The sequence below is a fragment of the Chlorocebus sabaeus genome, chromosome 21 (assembly GCF_047675955.1).
Source record: "Chlorocebus sabaeus isolate Y175 chromosome 21, mChlSab1.0.hap1, whole genome shotgun sequence".
NCBI lineage: Eukaryota > Metazoa > Chordata > Mammalia > Primates > Cercopithecidae > Chlorocebus > Chlorocebus sabaeus.
In genome coordinates this window covers 12030649-12049865 of record NC_132924.1, presented here as the reverse complement: position 1 = coordinate 12049865, position 19217 = coordinate 12030649, and the positions used below count along the sequence as shown (strand labels likewise).

Genomic DNA, 19217 nt, shown 5'->3' with positions numbered 1-19217 from the left:
ACACTCACGTGCTTTTTAGGACCTGTGATTCCCAAAGTCTTGTGTGTAGCAGAACCACTTCGAAGGCTTGATGAAACACTCTTTGGGGACCCATGCCTAGAGTGCCTGGTCCAGAGGTCTGGGCTGGGGCCTGAGAATTTGCATTTTAACAAACACTGTGCGCTTCTGTTGCTGCTGGTCTTCTGTTGCTGTGTGCTTCTGCTGCTGCTGTGAGAGCCACTGCTTTCAGGCACTCGTTTGTTCATATTATTCTTGGATATTTCCTGCCAGTCAAATTTACTGAGAGAACACAGTGCTTATAAGGCTTTAAACATGAAATGAGATAAATTTGAGACTTCGAATGGATTTCAAATGCCTTAATTAATTTATGTTTGGTGTATTCTACAGATTGTAGGGTTTATGGAAATGTATTAACATGCAATAATACTTTAAAATTGGAAAATATCAGGGCAGAGAAAACATGACTGTTGAATGGCAAATTAAGTCGGAAAGGTTTTATACAGAAATACACTCTCTATCGTCATATACAGCTAGTTAGTACAGGTTGGCATAAAATTAGACTATAGGCTTGCTAGCAGCCAAAGCAAAAAAGAGAACCATAGGAAACATTAGCTACAATATTTATCAGAAACACACAATTCTGTTTTTCTTGGTACTAAAGCCTGGAGGAAATGACTCGCTGGTGAATTGTTTCTGTACAAATAAACACACAAATACATTTTAAAAAATTTAAAAGCTTTATTCAGTTCCTCCTGCTGGCATTTCCCAACAAAAGTCAAGAACTCTACTCCAAAGTGCTAATGTACTTATTTTACACATGTCTTCTGTTTTACTTGCGTTTTGATTTTGTGGGAATATTGATTCAGATGACATCCTGTTAATCTGCAAAAAAACTCAACGGGTATGAATTATTTATTCTTATTAGAGAAGAACCTCAGTATCCCAGCCTCTGTAATAAGTATTTTCACGCTCTTGTTCATCACTTCCTTAACTAATACTAACTATGTGTTTGCTGTTGCTATTTCAGGCTTTAGTGCTCAGTATCAGCAGAAAAGAGTTCAGATGGTTCTCCGATCTTTTCATTTCTGACAAACTAGATAAGGAGGATGAATAGATAGCATTTGATCTCTTACATATAGGAATTTAATTTGTTTTTATCTCTTCCCGAGATCTTTGAATTAGCACCTCTTCTTTGTAAATCTGAGAACAACTTAAAATGGTCCCTTTGCTTGCGAGCATTGGAATCGTATTTTTAAGATAAATAAATAAAGTTACAGACAGACTGCCCCAAAGTGTTGCTACCAGTTTAATAGGCTGAAGTACTTTTCAGAATTAAGTGCACTTCTAAACTGCTGGTCAGAAGGTGTGTGCTGGTGATTTTATTTGTATGCTTCCTCAAGACAAACTGCCTTTGGGAATGGATTTCCGACAAAGCCAGGGACTCAGATCAAAAACTGGTGTCTACTAGGCCTGGCCATTACCAGTTACACTGTGCCCCTTGAACTTGTTGAGGACCAGCCCTGGAGTCACTTCCCCATCTCTGCCTCTCTTTAACTGTCACTGAGTCTGTATAAATGTGTGTCCAGAGATCCTTGCGGGAACTTTCTCTGGCTTGCTTCTTAATGGAGATTGATTTCACTCGTGGCTATTCTCAGAAGCCACAGTCCTAATCCCATTGTATTCTTATGCCATTGATACTGAGTGTAGGAATTATGTAGACACCATGTTTTGTTGGACCCTTTGTTTTTCAGATTGTTGGAGAAAAGTGTGTTCTGTGTCTGTGCATGCATTTTTATATATATTGTAGCATATATATGTTACTCTTATAAAACACTGAGGTACTTATTGTTTATTTCACTGCATGTATAAAGATGAGTCAAGCTATGATGCCTGCCTTTAATGATCTCACAGTCTAGAGGTGAGGTAGCCTTGTAAATAACTTGTGTTTTCTGTTTTACTTGAATTATGACAAAAGTAGTGAGGGAAAGAGGGGGAAGAAGTGAGTAATACTGCAGTAAACATCACAATGTATATGGCCTTTATTTGCCTTTGAATACTTACATTAGGAGAAACTCCCAGGAGTGAGATTATTAGGCTGACAGCTTAGGATATTTTATGACTCTGATACATATCACCATGTTGTTTTAAAAAAGGTTGTGTAAATTTATAAAGCCTCTGATTTTATTATAACCTTGCTAACCTTTTGTTAATTTAAACTATAGAAAAATGATGCCTCATAATTTCAATATTGAGCACATAAACCTTACAATATTTTAGATGGTAATTTTTCCACAATGTATTATACTTCTCTACCTTATTGGCAAAATAATTTTGAACATAATTTAAGTAGTTCTTAATAACTGAAGACCCTTGATGTGAAAACCAATGATCAAGCTGCCTTGTAATACGACGGAGTATTATACAGTAAAACTTTGGCCAAGTAACTTGATTTCTCTGTATCCTTTTGGGTACCTATAACGTGGAAATATTTAACATAGCCACATCAGTGGATGCTTTGTGTCAATTAAATACCAGGACGAATTTCAAAGTCCTTCATTAATTTATTCAACAGATGTATTGACTCATCCTTTGCCGTATGTCACAGAAGAGAAAATGGCTAATAGGAAAACTTCCAGAACCCTAGATTATGTGAAGGAAACAGGTGATTTCCATTGAATTTATGAAGGACACAGTATTGAGCAAGGAGAATGCCTGCTGCAGAGTGGGAGTGGGTCATGGAATGGGAGAAGAAGAAAAGGAGTGTGTGGATTGTGGGCACAGCATATGTCCAGAGGGTGGGAGTGAACCATATTTATGCACTGGATTTGTTGCCTAAGCCTGGAGTTGGAGGGAGAGTTGGGAAGTGTGACGCAGGGATGTCAGAATGGATGCTGACTAGATTAGGAAGGACCTTGATGCTTCATTAGAGAAGTTATTAATAGATTTAATTCTGAGGCCATGAGAAGCCAAAGAAGGGATTATAGGATGGAAATGGTGCAAATACATTTGACTTCTTGAAAGTCATTCTGGTTGAGGGTGTCTGAAAAGAGGATATTGCAGTGATCCAGAGAAGGGCAATAGTTTGGATACGGGCAGTGAGCACAGGGAGACACGGTGCACTAAGGAGATACATCAAAGGTCAAGTCAACCGCACTTTGTGGTTGACTGTACAAGGTAGGGGGAGATCAAAAGTTTAAGAATGGTGCTTCACTTCTGATTTGGGTAATGACAAAGACTATGGGTTGATCCAAGAGGCAGGAAGAATGGGAGGAAGAGCACATCACAGGCACTGATGGATGCTTTTTTGTTCAGTGTTCTGAACTGTCAAGTTAGACTGAATTCCTTGAAGAAATAGTACAAAAAGCCTTGGCTTTGGAGCTGGACTGGCACATTCTAGCTTTATCCCTATCACCTTGTCTAATGTGCTTCCCCTCTTCAGTTTCTTCACTTGCAAAACTGGGACAATCTTCCATTCCTTCCTTGTGGGCTTCATATGAGGATCAAGTAAATCAAGAGCCCACTGTTGAATCCAGACACTCACGACTGCTTTCTCCCTGCCATTGGCCCCCTGGGACTCCATCCCAAGTTGAGTTTCTTAAAAGTAATATCCACCTCCAAATTTTCCTTCAATCAACCTCTAAGACTTGTTGCTTGAACACTATGGCAGTTTGTCCAGTCTCAGGCAGTGGCCCCAAGCTGCAGAAGAGGTTAAATTTCTGGCTGTATTTCACAGGCAAGGCCCTCTGTCCTCTAGAAGATTATCCATTCACACTCCTTCACCATTATTCATCTGTTAAAAGCTGCTTGGTCATTAATACAGTGCTCTAAAATATCTCCAGCCTGTGTCTTCAGCAAAAGGGAAATCAATTGTCACAATATACAATACAGCTATTCATCCTAAGGCAGATATCTTTACCACATCCACAGCATGATCAATGGTGCCATTACCAGAGGTAACTTGAATTGCATCCAAAACACTTACATGGAACACATTCTGGTAGAAATGATCTGTCAGTGGAGACAGTGTGAAGACAAATAACCCTGTGGATGACTTGCCCAATCTGTCTTCATCTCCAGGAGAATAAGCCAATGAATATTCTTAGCAAGGATTTTCAGTGGGTGCTTCCAGGGAATGTAAAATACCCTCTTTGTTGATCAGAAGACACATTCTGCTCTTACACTAACAGCAAAACCCAAACCTTTTATTTGTCTTTCAGGAAGATAAACTTCAGGTATAAAAGAGTCCATTACCCCAGGAGGTATCCATAAACCTCCAATTCTGAAAATTGCATCTCATCTTTTCTAAAACAAATGCCTTCACTTAAGAGCAGTTACAATTTGCCAATCCTGACAGCTGCAAACTGAATTTATCTTTAATCACACATTCACTGAGTGTCTTTTGAAAGCACATCATCCATCATTGAGTAAAGCATTATCATATGGGGGGGAAAACATTGCCAATTCATTAATAAGGAAAACAGAAATTTTTCAGATAATAAGAATTAAATGCCTCTGAAAAGAGTGTCTGAATTTTAGCCTATGCTATAACTTGATTCTTATAATACTGGTTAAAAATACCAGTGATTTGAACGTATTTTGTCACCTTATGAGCAGGCTACGGTAGGTACAAAAGTACACATTAGACTTTATCTCAAGGAGAGCCAGCAAATGCTGAGCATGTCCACATCTAGGTAATCTTAGGAGGGAATGGCTAAAAGTGGATAGCAATTGAGAGAAGGCAGATTGGGAAGTGATACAAAGAAAATTTTCTAATCATTAGAATTCCTATTACTTAAGTATTCAGGGGATGGGGAGCCAAATTCACAGAGAAATATTTCCCAAATTGGACTAGTTTATTTGAAGAGCCCTTCAACGCTAAAAATCTATTATTCTTTGACACTAATGCATAAATGTTTCAGACATCGTTACTCAGTGATCCATTTTGGGTGCACAGAAGGAAGAGTTGTTTTTTTCTCCAGTTAACTCACAAATTTTCTTGTTTTTCCCCATTTTATGCCTGTAAATCATCTGGTAAGTGAATGAGATAAGCACTTAAAACATTCATCCTTTATTCCTTGAAGACCTTCGAGAGAAGGTGCTGATCACCTTTCCCCAAAGCGGAACAGAGCAACATCCAATCTGCATAGGGGCTCTGCAGGACCCTGAGAGAGAGTAGACCCTGCAGCAAGGGAGCTGGATCTGGCTAGACCTGCTGCCGAGGCCACCTGCGATGCATGCACCTCACTTTCCTCATCAGTGAAAGGAGATTGAAAGCAAAATTGAAGATAAAAGTATATATATATATATCTTCATATATATATAAATTTATGTATATATGTAAATTCATATATACATATATGAATTTGCCTTTAAAATAAAATATTATGTAAAGGAAGTCAACGGCCTCAGCAAATAAATTGAATGTGATTAATGTTTATGAAAAGTGTCACACATGTCCCAAAACCCAAACTTCACTTATCTCCTAATAACTCAATTTTTGAAGCCCTCTCACTAGCCCCTTGGGAAGACAGACACCTTGGCATCCAGCGTTGGTCTGCAGTTCCCTCTGTCATGGCTGCATTCAGCCCTTCCTGCTGTATTGAACCTACACAAAACTGTCAATACATCTGTTCACCTGTTTTCGCTCTGTTGCTTACTCCATCCAGAATGCCTTAAAACCCTTCTCGAACAAACAGAACTCTACAGGAGTTCAAGGGTGGAGGCAGATGTCTACTTCCTGCTTCACAAGGTCTCAACTTCGTGTTCACAGAAAGCGTTGTGTGTGCCCCTGCTTGGTGCTCACAGTCTCGGGTGACATGACTCCTTGGCCACCTTCATGAACTTGCTCATTTCACACTGCGTTCTCCATGACCAAGTTCTCTGAAACATGAGGGACGTGCAGCCAAAACACGGGCCACGCTGTGCAGCCTAAAATGTAAAATACTGCATGATGTTCTTTATATTGTAGGGGAAAAATTACATAGGTTTGTAGTGTGGAGACCTGTTACAAAAGGCAAGTTAAAAGAAACCAACAAGTTTATTCACGTTTACATTTCATACATACATGGGAGATACCCAGAGAATGAGTAGTTCTCAAAGAGGTGGCTTTGAATTCTAGCTGATAACAGGGAACAGTAAATTTTTAGAGAAGTAAGGAGACAAAAGCAAAGGACTTTGATTATCTAAGGGGTACAGTGGGAGAGGGCAAATAACTGGCAGCTAGAGACTAGTTTGTGATGCTTGTTAGTGTGGGCTTCTCTGGTACGGTCTCAGGCCCAGGAGGGTCTCTGTTCTCCCTGGTAGAAGGGGACAGGTGGGGTACCTTTAGTCTTTGTAACACCATGTCCATATAAATAGAGGGAGGGCAGAGGTCTTTCCTGCATCTGCTGCTTCTTAATCATCTTCAGCTCAACAGTCCTCCCTATTTGGGGAGGTGTATTTTGGTCTCTCACAATGTATTTCTAAGGTTTTAATCCTTTCTAAATAAAGTGAGATTAGAAACACCAAGCTCCCTGTCATTATTTTGAGAGAGATTGACCCTTACAATCTTCCTGAAGCTCTTGAAGAGATTGATGATGATTTCTTACCTCTTGTAAATATTAGGTAGGTGCCATTACTTTTAATATCTCAGGAACGCTCTACCCCGCAGCTACTCTGTAGCTCTGAGCCCTTCTGGAGTGCTGGAAACATCTCACAGGCAACCGCTTCACACTCCAGGCACCATGAACGATGATTACCGTGGCAGCCCGCAGTCATTATTGAAAATACAGCATCAGAATAATGAAGATGCTAAGACTCTCCCCTCTGGCTCCCATGAGTAATGAAAGCCTGAAGGAAGGGCTCATTCATTAAGATTTTATAAGCAGAGGAGAATAAATGGATATTTGTTTTAAAGAAATTCATTTCTGTCCAATATTCTAATTTTGAGGAACTTTGTAGGGAATACAAATTTATTTTTTAAAAGGATTAAAATGAACTTCAGTTACTGCAAGTGAGTCTTTGAACTAAGTACTCTTGAAATGTTCCATTAGTAACATTTTGTTCAAAAATTCTAATTGAACTGACAAGAATTTGACTCTTGTTTCACTGTCTAAAGAATGTAAATATGGTCATTGCACATACCAGGAATGCAGAGAGTAAAGTGTACCTCACTTACATTGACTCTTCCCCATCATTTATCCTTGCAATGCCTTGCGATCCCTGATTAAACACAAAAATCTAGCACCTGAAACTTATCAAAAAGATGAACACTGACAGTCATCCCCCATAGGTGCAGCCCAAGTATAGGCTGAGGAAGGCTGGCAGGACGAGAGTTCTGTGCAGTGATGAGCGTGGTCAGATAAGAGCTGTCCTTCAGCCTGCACCACCTATGGAACCACAGCCTGCAGATGAGCTGCCCAGCCCTCCCCACCCAGGATGCTGAATGAAGGGCTTGTTTTCGTGTTAGCCAATATTACCACGACGAAAGTAACTCATTCTATGAACTCTTCCATTTTGCAACTAGTCCTTTCACTAGCAATGAGGAAGGAAGCAGGGAGGGAAAGAGGACTTTAGCCAATTTTTAATATTGATTTTTGCTTTTGCAAGGACATTGATGAGTGTTTAATTTGCAGTTTGCCCACTCATTGTTGGAGGCTGCAGTGAGCTCACTGGCAAGATACAAACTGGAAAACATAAATTTGCTGAAGAAACATCAGCTTCTAGTTCAAAAGTAAATAGTTACAGTAATAAGAGGATCTCAAGACAATGATGTAACAGACTTGGCAGTGGAAGGAATATTTACTTGTCACTCTATGAACCATGAATGCTCATTGACAGCAGATGAGAATTTTACCCTAGATTAACATCACTCATTTTCAACTGCAATTTTCTAATAGCTGTGCAAAAAGTAAAACAAATCCTGTTACTATGTTGACTCCAATAGCAGAAGAAAAAAGCAGCAAAACATTAAATAATGTCAGTTTTATATCAGTGTCTTACATACTTCAAGTAGAAAAACAATTCCATAATTTTCAAAGTTAGTAATTAAAAAAAAATCTATTCTTGGATTTTTAAAAAAGCTTTTGGGAGTTGATTCCATGAGTTAAAACATCTAATACTATTGCAAATTGTATTTTAAATTCATTTAAAGAATTCAATGTTAAAAGTACAATTTTTTTTTTTTGACTAATACTTTGGATAAATTTTGGCAGGAGCAGAGTATCATGATAAAAACCATGATTTAACTTAAGAAACCAACAGAGTACAAATGCACTTGAATTTGATTGTGTTGCACATATTCATAATTGCATCTAAACAAGCTGTGACATTCTAAAAATAAATATAGAAGCTATAGTTGTCAAAATTTAAAAATATTCTCATAAACCCATCTTTTTATGAATATAAAAAAATTCTCAGCATGGCAGTAGTGCTTTCTCTTTCATCAGTTGGAATTTCTTTAGAAATGGTTGAACTTTGGAAGACCTACTTTAAAGTCAATCTAAATGCCTAACAAAGTTTTTGACATTTAAAAAATTGCATTCTCTTTATTTTGGCTGCATGTTTCTTTCCAACTAGAAATCTTTCATTACAGTATTTAACGAATTAATTAATTAAAAAAAAAAACCTCTAGCTTTTGAAGTTTTAGAAAGTTACCATTGTTAACGCAGTTATGCCCTGTCATGTATAAATCGTGTAGTGTTTTTAGTTTCTTCTTTTATAAATCATGCTTACTGAGGTACACCTCACATATAATTAAAAACCTGCCTTTTAAAGATGCAGTTTATTTCTCACCTTTCTCTCCAGCCCTAGCCCTAAGCAGCTGGTGCTCTGCTTCATCTCACTATGGGGTTTTGTGGGATTTTGTTTTTTGTTTTTTGTTTGAGATGGAGTCTCACTCTGTTGCTCAGGCTGGAGTGCAGGGGCAGGATCTCAGCTCACTGCAACCTCTGCCTCCAGGATTCAAGCGATTTGATTCTCCTGCCTCAGCCTCCTGAGTAGCTGGGATTATGGGCACCTGCCACCACACCCAGCTAGTTTTTGTATTTTTAGTAGAGACAGGATTTCACCATATTGGCCAGGCTGGTCCCGAACTCCTGACTTCAAGTGATCTGCCTCCTTGTCCTCCTAAAGTGCTTGGATTATCACTGTGGTTATTTTTAACCAGTGCTTCACAGAATTTCAGATGAGAATCATGGAGTATGAGTCTCTGTGTCTGGCTTCTTCCACTTGGTGATGTTTTTGAGGCTCACCTGTGTTGTTGCCTGTATCAGTCCCTTCCTTTTTACTGTTGAGCAGTGCTCGCTTGTGTAGACACAGCACACTTCATTCATTTACTACTTGGTGGAGATTTGAGGCTTTAAGCTTCTGATTAGTATGAATAATGCTCCTGTGAGCTTTCGTGGATAAGCCCTTGTGTAGAAATATGTTTATATTTGTCTTGGGTAACTTCCCGGGAATGGAACTGTGGGAGCGAGTGGATATGTTTTACTTTGTAAGAAACTGTCAGTTTTCCAAAGTGGCTGTTCTATTGAGCGTTCCCTTCAGGATGGCATGAGTGCTCCAGTTTGTTTTATAATTACACGATAATAGTTACGAGTATGGGTTCTCTAACTGGCAGGATATCATACAAGGATGCTTGGACAGATGAAAGAACTCTTGGTTACAGCTTTGAATGAGAAGCGGCTGCCACTTGGGCTACACAGTGAGCTGCATCCAGGGACAGGGTAACAGCAAGATGGAACTATACAACCGCGAAATGTACTCCCCATACGGAAGGAAAAAAGACTAAAGAGACTGACTCTAAGAGAGTCTAGAATGTTGGACTCTGCAGAGAAAGGCTTCAAAGTAGCTATTAGGGTATGTTTAAAGATTTAAAGGAAAATATAATCTTCTGTATGGCAAGTGGGGTGGGGTGAGTTTGGTGGAGCCAGCTGGGATCCCTGGACATCGGGCATTTTGAATAATTCCAAATAAGAAGGTCCATTCCTGGGCCCTAAGTATCCTGGGGTCCCTGGCGGTTGGGTGTGTGTTTATTATAATTCAGCAGTGTTAGTGCCTGGTAAGGGAAGTAGTGGTGGCGGGGGCTTAGTAAACTGCCTGTGTAGAGGATTTGAAAGTTTTCAGCCATGACATCAAATCTAGGTCAAAACAGCACTTGTAAAATATTATATTACACTGGTATTCCACATCGTTGCCAACACTTGGTACTGACAGAGATTAATTTCAGAAGGTCTAGGAGGTCTAGTGCACCTTAATATGCATTTCCGTAACTACCAGTGATATGAGCATCTTTTCATGTTGTTTATAGCCATTTTTATATCCTATTTTGTGAAGTGCCTGTTCAAATCTTTGGCTCATTCTTTATTGTTATTCTTTTTATTGTTATTATTATTCTGTCATATTTCTTGTTATTGACTTGAAAAAGTTAATACAAATCCTTCATCTAGTATATGTGTATATGGTATTTTCCCTCAGTCTGTGGCTTGCCTTTTCATTTTTAACGGTATCTTTTAAAGAGCAGAAGTTTTTAATTTTGATAAAGTTCGGTTTCTCAATTTTTCTTTCATGGCTTACTTTTTGGTCCTGTCTATGAAATATTTGCCTAATCCAAGGTCATAAGCTTCTTTTACATTATCTTCCAAAAGTTTGTAATTTTAGCTCTCAGATTTATGGTCTGGGTACATGGAGGGAGATAAAAGTTGATGTTTGCTTTTGCCCATGTTGATATCTAGTTGTTCCAGTACCATTTTTTGAAGAGATTAGCTTTTTCCTATTGGATTATCTTGACATTTTTGGGTCAAAAATCAGTTCACCATATGTGGGGACCTTTTTCCAAACAATTTGTTCTTTTCCATTGACCTATATGTTAATCCTTATGCCAATGTCAGACTCTTCTCTAGAATTATTGAAAAACTTGAAATTAAGTACTATAAGATGTCCAACTTTATTTTTTAAAATTCCATTAGCCTTTGCATTGTCACCAAACTTTAAATTTAGCTTGTCAGGTTCTACAAAAACCCTGTTTTGATTTTAGTTGAGTTTGCATTTAATTTACAGATTAATTTTGGAAAAACAGACATCTTAACCAGATTGAGTTTTTCAGTCTACAAACATGGCATATCTCTTCATTTATTTAGATATTTTGAAATTTCTTTCAGTAATATTTATGTTTTTTACTATACAAGTTTTGCATATCTTTTGTTAATTTATTCTTAATATTATGCTTTTCCTAATATTGAATGGAAATGTTTACATTTAATTTCAATTTCCAGTTGTTTACTCCTTCAGTATAGAAATATATTCGATTTTTATTAATCTTGTATTTCCTACCTTACAAAATTCTCCAAATTTGTGAAATTTTCATTCATTATTTATTGAGTTATTTTTCTGTTTCTTGTTCTCTTTCCTACCCTTCCTAAACCCAAATTATACATATGAAAACTTCTTATTTCACCCCCCAGGTCTTTAAGGATTTATTTTCCCTGTATCTTTTTTTCTTTCTGTTCTTTACATTGGATAATTTATATTAGTTTATCTTCAAGTTGATTGATTGTCTTCTGCCCTCTAAAATCATCTGTTGAGTTAATTTAGTGAATTTTTCATTTCAGTTATTGTACTTTTCAATTCTAGAAATTCCATAGAATTATTTTTATAGTTTTCATTTCTTCATGTTATCTATATGTTCACTCATTAAGACCCATTCAGATCACATTTTCCTTAAAATTTTTAAACATCCCTTAATAGCTACTTTGAAGTCTTTGTCTACAGAGTACAACATACAGGCTCTCTTGGAGTCCATTTCTTTAGTTTTTTTTCTCCTTCAGTATGGGGCATACATTTTGTTGTTACATTGCAGCAACTCTGCGTTCTGTTGTTTCTTCTGAGGATTGATGGTTTTCTGTTCCTGCCTGGAATCACAGTGTGAATATAGATCTCCTCTATTCTTTGCCTGGTTCTTTTTGGTTACAGCTGCTTCTAAATTGGTCTGGACCTCTTCAGAATTCACTGTGCCTGTGGAGGTTAGTGGTCAAGCAAGTACTTGTGCAGTTTATGCTGGCATTTTGGGCCAAGCCATTTTCTGTTTCCTTGCTTCCATGTGCTCCTCCTCACTTTCCAGCTGCTCTGCTAATCCCAGCTGTAAGACTTTGCTTTCTATTATCTGAACTGCAGGTGAGTTGAGAAAGTCATACAATCAAAACAGCAACAAGAAACTGATGTTTCTTAATGCACTTTTGTCCTTTAATGATAGACTCCTCTAACATTTACACCTACTTTCTGGCTACCTCCTCAGACTCCTCACTGTACATGCTTATTCATCAGTTGGCCAGAGTTACAGGCAGTTTGTGCTGATTTGGAGTCTTACCCTTTCTTTGGCTTTCTTACTTCAGTGATCCCTACCACCCCCATATTTCCAACTGTTCTGCCAAATCTGACTCTGTCCTTGAGGCAGTAAGACTGTGATTTCCTGTGACTTGAGTAGAAAGGAGAGTTGACAAAAACCTACCACAGGCAAAAAAGCTTCAAACTCATGATTCTTACCCTTTGTTGTAAGCATCTGTTTAGAGTAAACTCTCCTAGGTTTTCTGCCTGCTTTTGGTGGCTTTCTGATACCTCCCAATAATTATTCCTTCTGTCTGGTTTTCATCATTGCTGTCTGGGGAACAGTTTTTCAGTAACACCATCACCATTACCGGAAGTCTTCCACTTTTAGTCTGCAAGAAAATGAAGGTACGAGAAATCTTTAACAAGTTAGTTATTTTCATATATAAAATTTTGTATCCAAAAAAGAATAATCTCCTTTAAAACATCTTAGAACATTTTTTAAAAAATGATCATGCATTAGGTCCCCCCAAAAATATTAGTGGACTGAAAAAGGTGAGACTCGCAGACAGTCATTCAATAATTTTCAGTCAAGAACCTGTTTATATACAAGTGTGGTTCTAACTGTAGCATTGCAGGTGAACAAGCCAGAGTCTTTAGAAGTGCACAAATGTATGTCCTATAAAATTTCAATTGAAAAAAATATTGTCTTAATCATTTTTTGCTTAAAGAAGAAATCATACTAAAATTATGTGCTGTTTAGAAACAAAATAAATACTACACGTCAAAACCAGTGATATTTTTAAATACTAATGTCTTGTATACCACAAATCTGCTAGGAAATTTTTGGTGGTTTCATTTAAAAAGTTTTTAATAGATTTCTTATTTGTTTAACTAATGTTTCGAATATTTGAAAATATTATCACAAAAGATAACTTAAAGTCGTTTAACAGACTCTGGCCCCTGATGGGTGGACTATATAAATATTCTTTTTTTTTCTAGCAAGTACTATGTATTATTTATGCCTTATGATAAATTTACAATTATATGAATTGGTGTATTTTCTTAGGCAAAATTTTTATCTTTAGCATGTTCAGTATTCCAAGTCAGGAAAAAATAGTTTATTCACAATTGTTTTATTAATTGCTTATATCCACTTATACATAAGAATACACATTTCATTTTCATAATATTCCCAAGTTTTGACATATGCTTATTATAATTTGAAGTTTTAAAATTATTTATTGCTTTGTATGATTTTATATATTGTTAATACAGTTAGTTATGTCATATTGCAGTTGTGTTTATGAATAGGACTCACATATTTGTATGTTTACATTTTAAGTACTTTTCTGTATTCTCGAGTTTTTATTGTCAATTCTGACATTTTTATACTCATGCAGGTAGAGTGAAGCTTTGCCCATTTTTTAGTATTTATATAATGCATTTTGACTTTAAGTGTTATTGTATAGTTAGCAAAGTTGTTTGACATGCTTTACATTTTTTAAAATTCATATTAATTCCAGAAAGTGCCTTCTTTTTTATAGAAAAGTCCAGCCCATTTTAGTATTTTATTAGTACAGGATCCCGTTCTCCAATATATTCAATATCATAGCTAGCCTTTGTTGTGTCTTTTTATTTCTATGTTGTATAAAACAATAGCTTTTTATTTTTCTTAGTATTGGATGGGAGGTAATTGCATGTTATTAAATTCATTTTCTAGAATTTATTATGCTGAAAATAAGTTGCTTTCATTATTTTCTACCATTCTTACCATTATACTGTATTAATAATAATCACCATTTAAAAGGTCCACCATGTACAAGAGCAATTCTAAGCCTCCTCTTAATAATGGCCTGTTTATTTCATGTCTCACCTCTTTTCTGGGGGACTTCTCTAAATTGGGCATTGGTATAGCCTTCTCTGGAAACCCCATTACATCTTACCATTTAGTTTTTTACTGTAAAATGCAATGCTTACTGTTCTTTGTTTTTACAGAATGCATTTTGCTTTCTTATATATTCTGATCAAGTCTTTTATTGAGACACGGTTTACATACAATAAAATGCACAAATTTTGATAATTCAGTTAAGTATTCAGTTACATACTTCCACCAGCCATCATCCCAGAATGTGCCCTCATGCACATTGCCATGTAATTCCCACCCCACCCTTCGTGCCAGAAATACCTACTTCCAGTTTCTGTCTCTATAGATTATTTCCGCTTGTTCTGAGACATCGTATAAGTAGAATCTTACATGAGATGTTTTATATCTGGCTTCTTTCACTCAGCATATTTTTGAATTTCATCCGTGCTGTGCGTATTTGTATTTTGGTTCCTTTTTTGGCTGAGTAGCATTCCATAGTACAAATAAACCACAAATTGTAAGTGCCTTCTCTTGCTGATGGATGTTTGGTTCCTTTTCAGTTTGGAACTATAATGAATAAAGTGCTATGAATATTTTGCACCAGGATTTTTGTGGACATATAGTTCTATGGCTTTCAAGTAAATACTAAGGAGTGGGTCATGGGGTAGGTCTATGTGAAAAGTTACAATAAATTACTAATTTTCAAAGGGTTTGTACTATTTGACACTCCTACTAGCAATATGTGAATGTTCTAGTTGCTAAACATCCTCACCAACACTCAGTATTGTTAGTCTTTCTAAACTTGTCCATTCTAGTGGGGTGTGGTGGTAGCCTGTATGTGTTGAGCTGGGTCTGGGCTGTGCTGCTGTGTAGTTGGATTTAGTTCTACATTAACCATGTCTTTTATTTTTTGTATTCTGATACTTTGACATCTGGGGTCTCACTGCTGCTAGACGGATGGCCTCTCCCAGGGTTCATCAGTTCTGAGAGATAGTAAGCAACTTGCCAGAGAGCAGGCTTTTCAAATATAAACAACCAATCCAGAGCTCACTCCCCCAACCACCTCCTGCAGCAGGCTCTTACACTCTGGGCCGCGGTACCCTGCCCTAATACTCACTCAGGGCCAGGTCCCAGGGATAGCCCGGGTACCCCACAGCCCACTGAAATGATTCAGACTAGTCAATGCTAAGCCTGTTTGCCCTGCTCTACCAATTCCTTCCCATAGAACTCACACCAAGGCTGTTGCCCACAGCTCCTCTCTCTCTCTCTGTGCCTCATGGCTAACCCTGCCACTTCCCAGTGGTCCCCTGAGGGTGGTGTCCCTCTTCTATTGGAACCTATGAGTAATGAACTATCTTGCAAAGAGAGTTGTCTCCTGATCTGTTGTCCTTACTGTACCTCAACTTTCTGTTAATACACTATATTTTAAAACAATTATTCACTGGCTTAAAATATTTGCAAGGCTGTATCAGGATTTCTCTTTAGCAGTGCTTAGAATCTGAACACCCATGTGACTTGAGATTTTTTAGAAAATAATATCCCACCCACCAGCTTTCTGAACTCTTAGAGTCTCTCCCTATTTATAGCTTGCCAGAGTTTTGGGTCTCTCGGGAGTTCCTTGTTTTCCAGCTTTGCTCCTGGGTCCCACTTCTTCAGTGGCCTCTCTCTCCTCTGTGTCCCATGGAGGCATCCATAGTACCCCAGTTAAGGTTCTGGCAGTCTGGCAGGGCATCTCGGCATTCGTGCCCTTCCCCAACATCCCTGTTCACTTGTTGAAGCTCATGGGAAAGGGCCAGTGTTTGGTTGCAGACTCATTCCATGGCTGGTGCTCTTCTGGGGTCTAACGCATCACGCCAGGCTATACACGCCCTTTGAAGTTTGTGATACCATTGTTTCCTTTCTCCTTAGCCATGCCTAAACAGCCTTCTTCCTCTGCCTTCACATTGCCAGTGAGGAGGGCAAGCTGTAGGTGCCAGAAGGCTTATCCCTTTCTGCATTTAGTCCACCTGGACCTCTTTGCATCTTTAGCTCTCTAATGAATAGATACATTAAACAAACAACAATTACAAGAATCTGTGGTTTCACAGTTTATCCAGCTCTTTCTGTTAGGATGAGAATGGCCATCTCTGGAGACTCTTTATTTGCTACCTGGAAGCAGAACTTCATGTAGATTGATTTGTGTGCCATTAACTATCTTTTGAGTTATTGTCATTTTTTCAATCTGTTCTCAGATCTCTATTGCTGCTTAGGAAGATTTTTTACAGCCATGGACTGTGTTTACAGATTTTCTTTTTTCATGTCCTCCAACTACTCTATATTTTTCTGCCTTCAAAAGAAAAGTCAGCATCACTGAATGTAGTACTTGTACTGGAAACTTGCTTTTTGCTTTTGACTGTTCAGCTCTTCCCTGTAGTTCTCTTCCTTTTCAAAGTCTCCAGGAAGAAATATTAGGCATTGTCCTTTTTGTCCTTGGCAAGTTGTAGAATCTTTTATTAATCTTTAAAATTTGAAAAAAAAAAAAAAAAAAAAAAAAAACTTTAACAAGTAGGAGTCCTGGAACAGAAGTTGTTTCCTTAATAATTTGAGCTTCACTGTGGGGTGATGGGGGCTCTGTGTTGTCACAAGTCTCTGGTTTCTCTGGTATCTAGACTTCATCACATGTTATATTACTGGTATTTGACTTCAAAATTTGTTAATTCACCTTGTATTATTATTATTATTCCTGTCCACTGTCCAATGGCAATTTTCTTGGACTAGTTTTATTTAACATTGCTCTTCCAGTATTTCTTTCTATTCAGTTGTTCGTAACTTCTGGAAAGTTTGTTAATTACCCAGCACGTGCCCCCAGCCCCTGCCAAACCTAACTGTTTTAGCAAGCCCAATACAGTGCCACGTGCTTGTCTGCATCTAAGATGGTAATCACTCTTCTTTGGCTTTGGCAGAAGAGGTGACCAAACACCTCCAGAAGCTCCCTGTGGCTCCTGAGTTGAGGACGCCCATCTCCAGCTGCTGGCTCTTCTAGGAACTCATAGTGGTGATGATCTTTTGTAAATTTCTCATTGCTTTTTGAAGTCATTCTCATTTATTTTGATGTGGATTTTATTTTTTGAAATGTTAAACTCTGTGCTTTAGACTGTCAGTAATTTGAATTTTTTATTTTTTCACCCGCAATTGTAAAAAGGACTATTCCACGCTCTCTGAACACCAGAATTCAGGAATGTTATAACAAATGTATTTATTAGCATACTTATTTAACCAGGAAATAATTATTCAACCTGGAGAAGATGCAGGTACTTCAGGGGAGAAATGTTATGATACTTGAGTGCTTATTTTATGGAAAAGGAATTCGATTTCTTTGCATAGTTTGATAGGGTGCACATGGGTAGAATATACAGGTGGCAGTTTTTCGCTCAGTGTAAAGAGACACTCCTCATACTGAGGGCTACCCCCAGTGAAACAGACACTAAGGAAGCAACAATTTCCAGCTACTGGAGGTGGGAGGGCAAAGACTTGTTGGCCATGCTTTAGCTACAGTGAGAAGAGTTCCTGACTCTGGCAATGATAAGAAGCATTCAGTTCTGTCAACAAGGTGATCAATTGCAAAATGAAAACATAAATCTGAACTTAGCAAGAAGAGACATGTATTCAAAAGGATTTTTGTGATAATAAAAGACGATTGCAAATGGAAGAACAGAAGATCTTTAAGCAACTCCAGAACTTAGGCAAAAAGAGTTTCTTTCCTTCATTTCATTGAGCAGTGGTTTGTAGTTCTCCTTGAAGAGGTCCTTCACATCCCTTGTAAGTTGGATTCTTAGGTATTTTATTCTCTTTGAAGCAATTGTGAATTGGAGTTCACTCATGATTTGGCTCTCTGTTATCGGTGTGTAAGAATGTTTGTGATTTTTGCACATTGATTTTGTATCCTGAGACTTTGCTGAAGTTGCTTATCAGCTTAAGGAGATTTTGGGCTGAGATGATGGGGTTTTCTAAATATACAATCATATCATCTGCAAACAGAGACAATTTAACTTCCTCTTTTCCTAATTGAATACCGTTTATTTCTTTCTCCTGCCTGATTGCCTGGCCAGAACTTCCAACACTATGTTGAATAGGAGTGGTGAGAGAGGGCATCCCTGTCTTGTGTCAGTTTTCAAAGGGAATGCTTCCAGTTTTTGCCCATTCAGTATGATATTGGCTGTGGGTTTGTCATAAATAGCTCTTATTATTTGGAGATACGTTCCATCAATATCGAATTTATTGAGAGTTTTTAGCATGAAGGGCTGTTGAATTTTGTCAAAGGCCTTTTCTGCATCTATTGAGATAATCATGTGGCTTTTGTCTTTGTTTCTATTTATATGCTGGATTATGTTCATTGATTTGCATATGTTGAACCAGCCTTGCATGCCAGGGATGAAGCCCACTTGATCATGATGGATAAGTTTTTTGATGTGCTGCTGGATTTGGTTTGTCAGTATTTTATTGAGGATTTTTGCATCAATGTTCATCAGGGATATTGGTGTAAAATTCTCTTTTTTTGTTGTGTCTCTGCCAGGCTTTGGTATCAGGATGATGTTGGCCTCACAAAATGAGTCAGGGAGGATTCCCTTTTTTTCTGTTGATTGGAATAGTTTCAGAAGGAATGGTACCAGTTCCTCCTTGTACCTTTGGTAGAATTCGGCTGTGAATTCAACTGGTCCTGGACTTGTTTTGGTTGGTAGGCTATTAATTATTGCTTCATTTCAGAGCCTGTTATTAGTCTATTCAGGGATTCAACTTCTTCCTGGTTTAGTCTTGGGAGGGTGTATGTGTCCAGGAATTTATTCATTTCTTCTAGATTTTCTAGTTTATTTGCGTAGAGGTGTTTATAGTATTCTCTGCTGGTAGTTTGTATTTCTGTGGGATCGGTGGAGAGGACACAAACAAATGGAAGAACATTACATGCTCATGGAAAGGAAGAATCAATATTGTGAAAATGGCCACACTGCCCAAGGTAATTTGTAGATTCAATGCCATCCCCATCAAGCTACCAATGACTTTCTTCACAGAATTG

The 19217-nt window shown here is 37.8% G+C and overlaps 1 protein-coding gene across 2 annotated transcripts in view; it reads left to right on the top strand.

The window, feature by feature from the left end:
* Window positions 1-19217, top strand: part of VWC2 (von Willebrand factor C domain containing 2) — a 162280-nt gene that overhangs the window by 45970 nt on the left and 97093 nt on the right. The gene's annotated exons all lie outside the window — the stretch shown is intronic.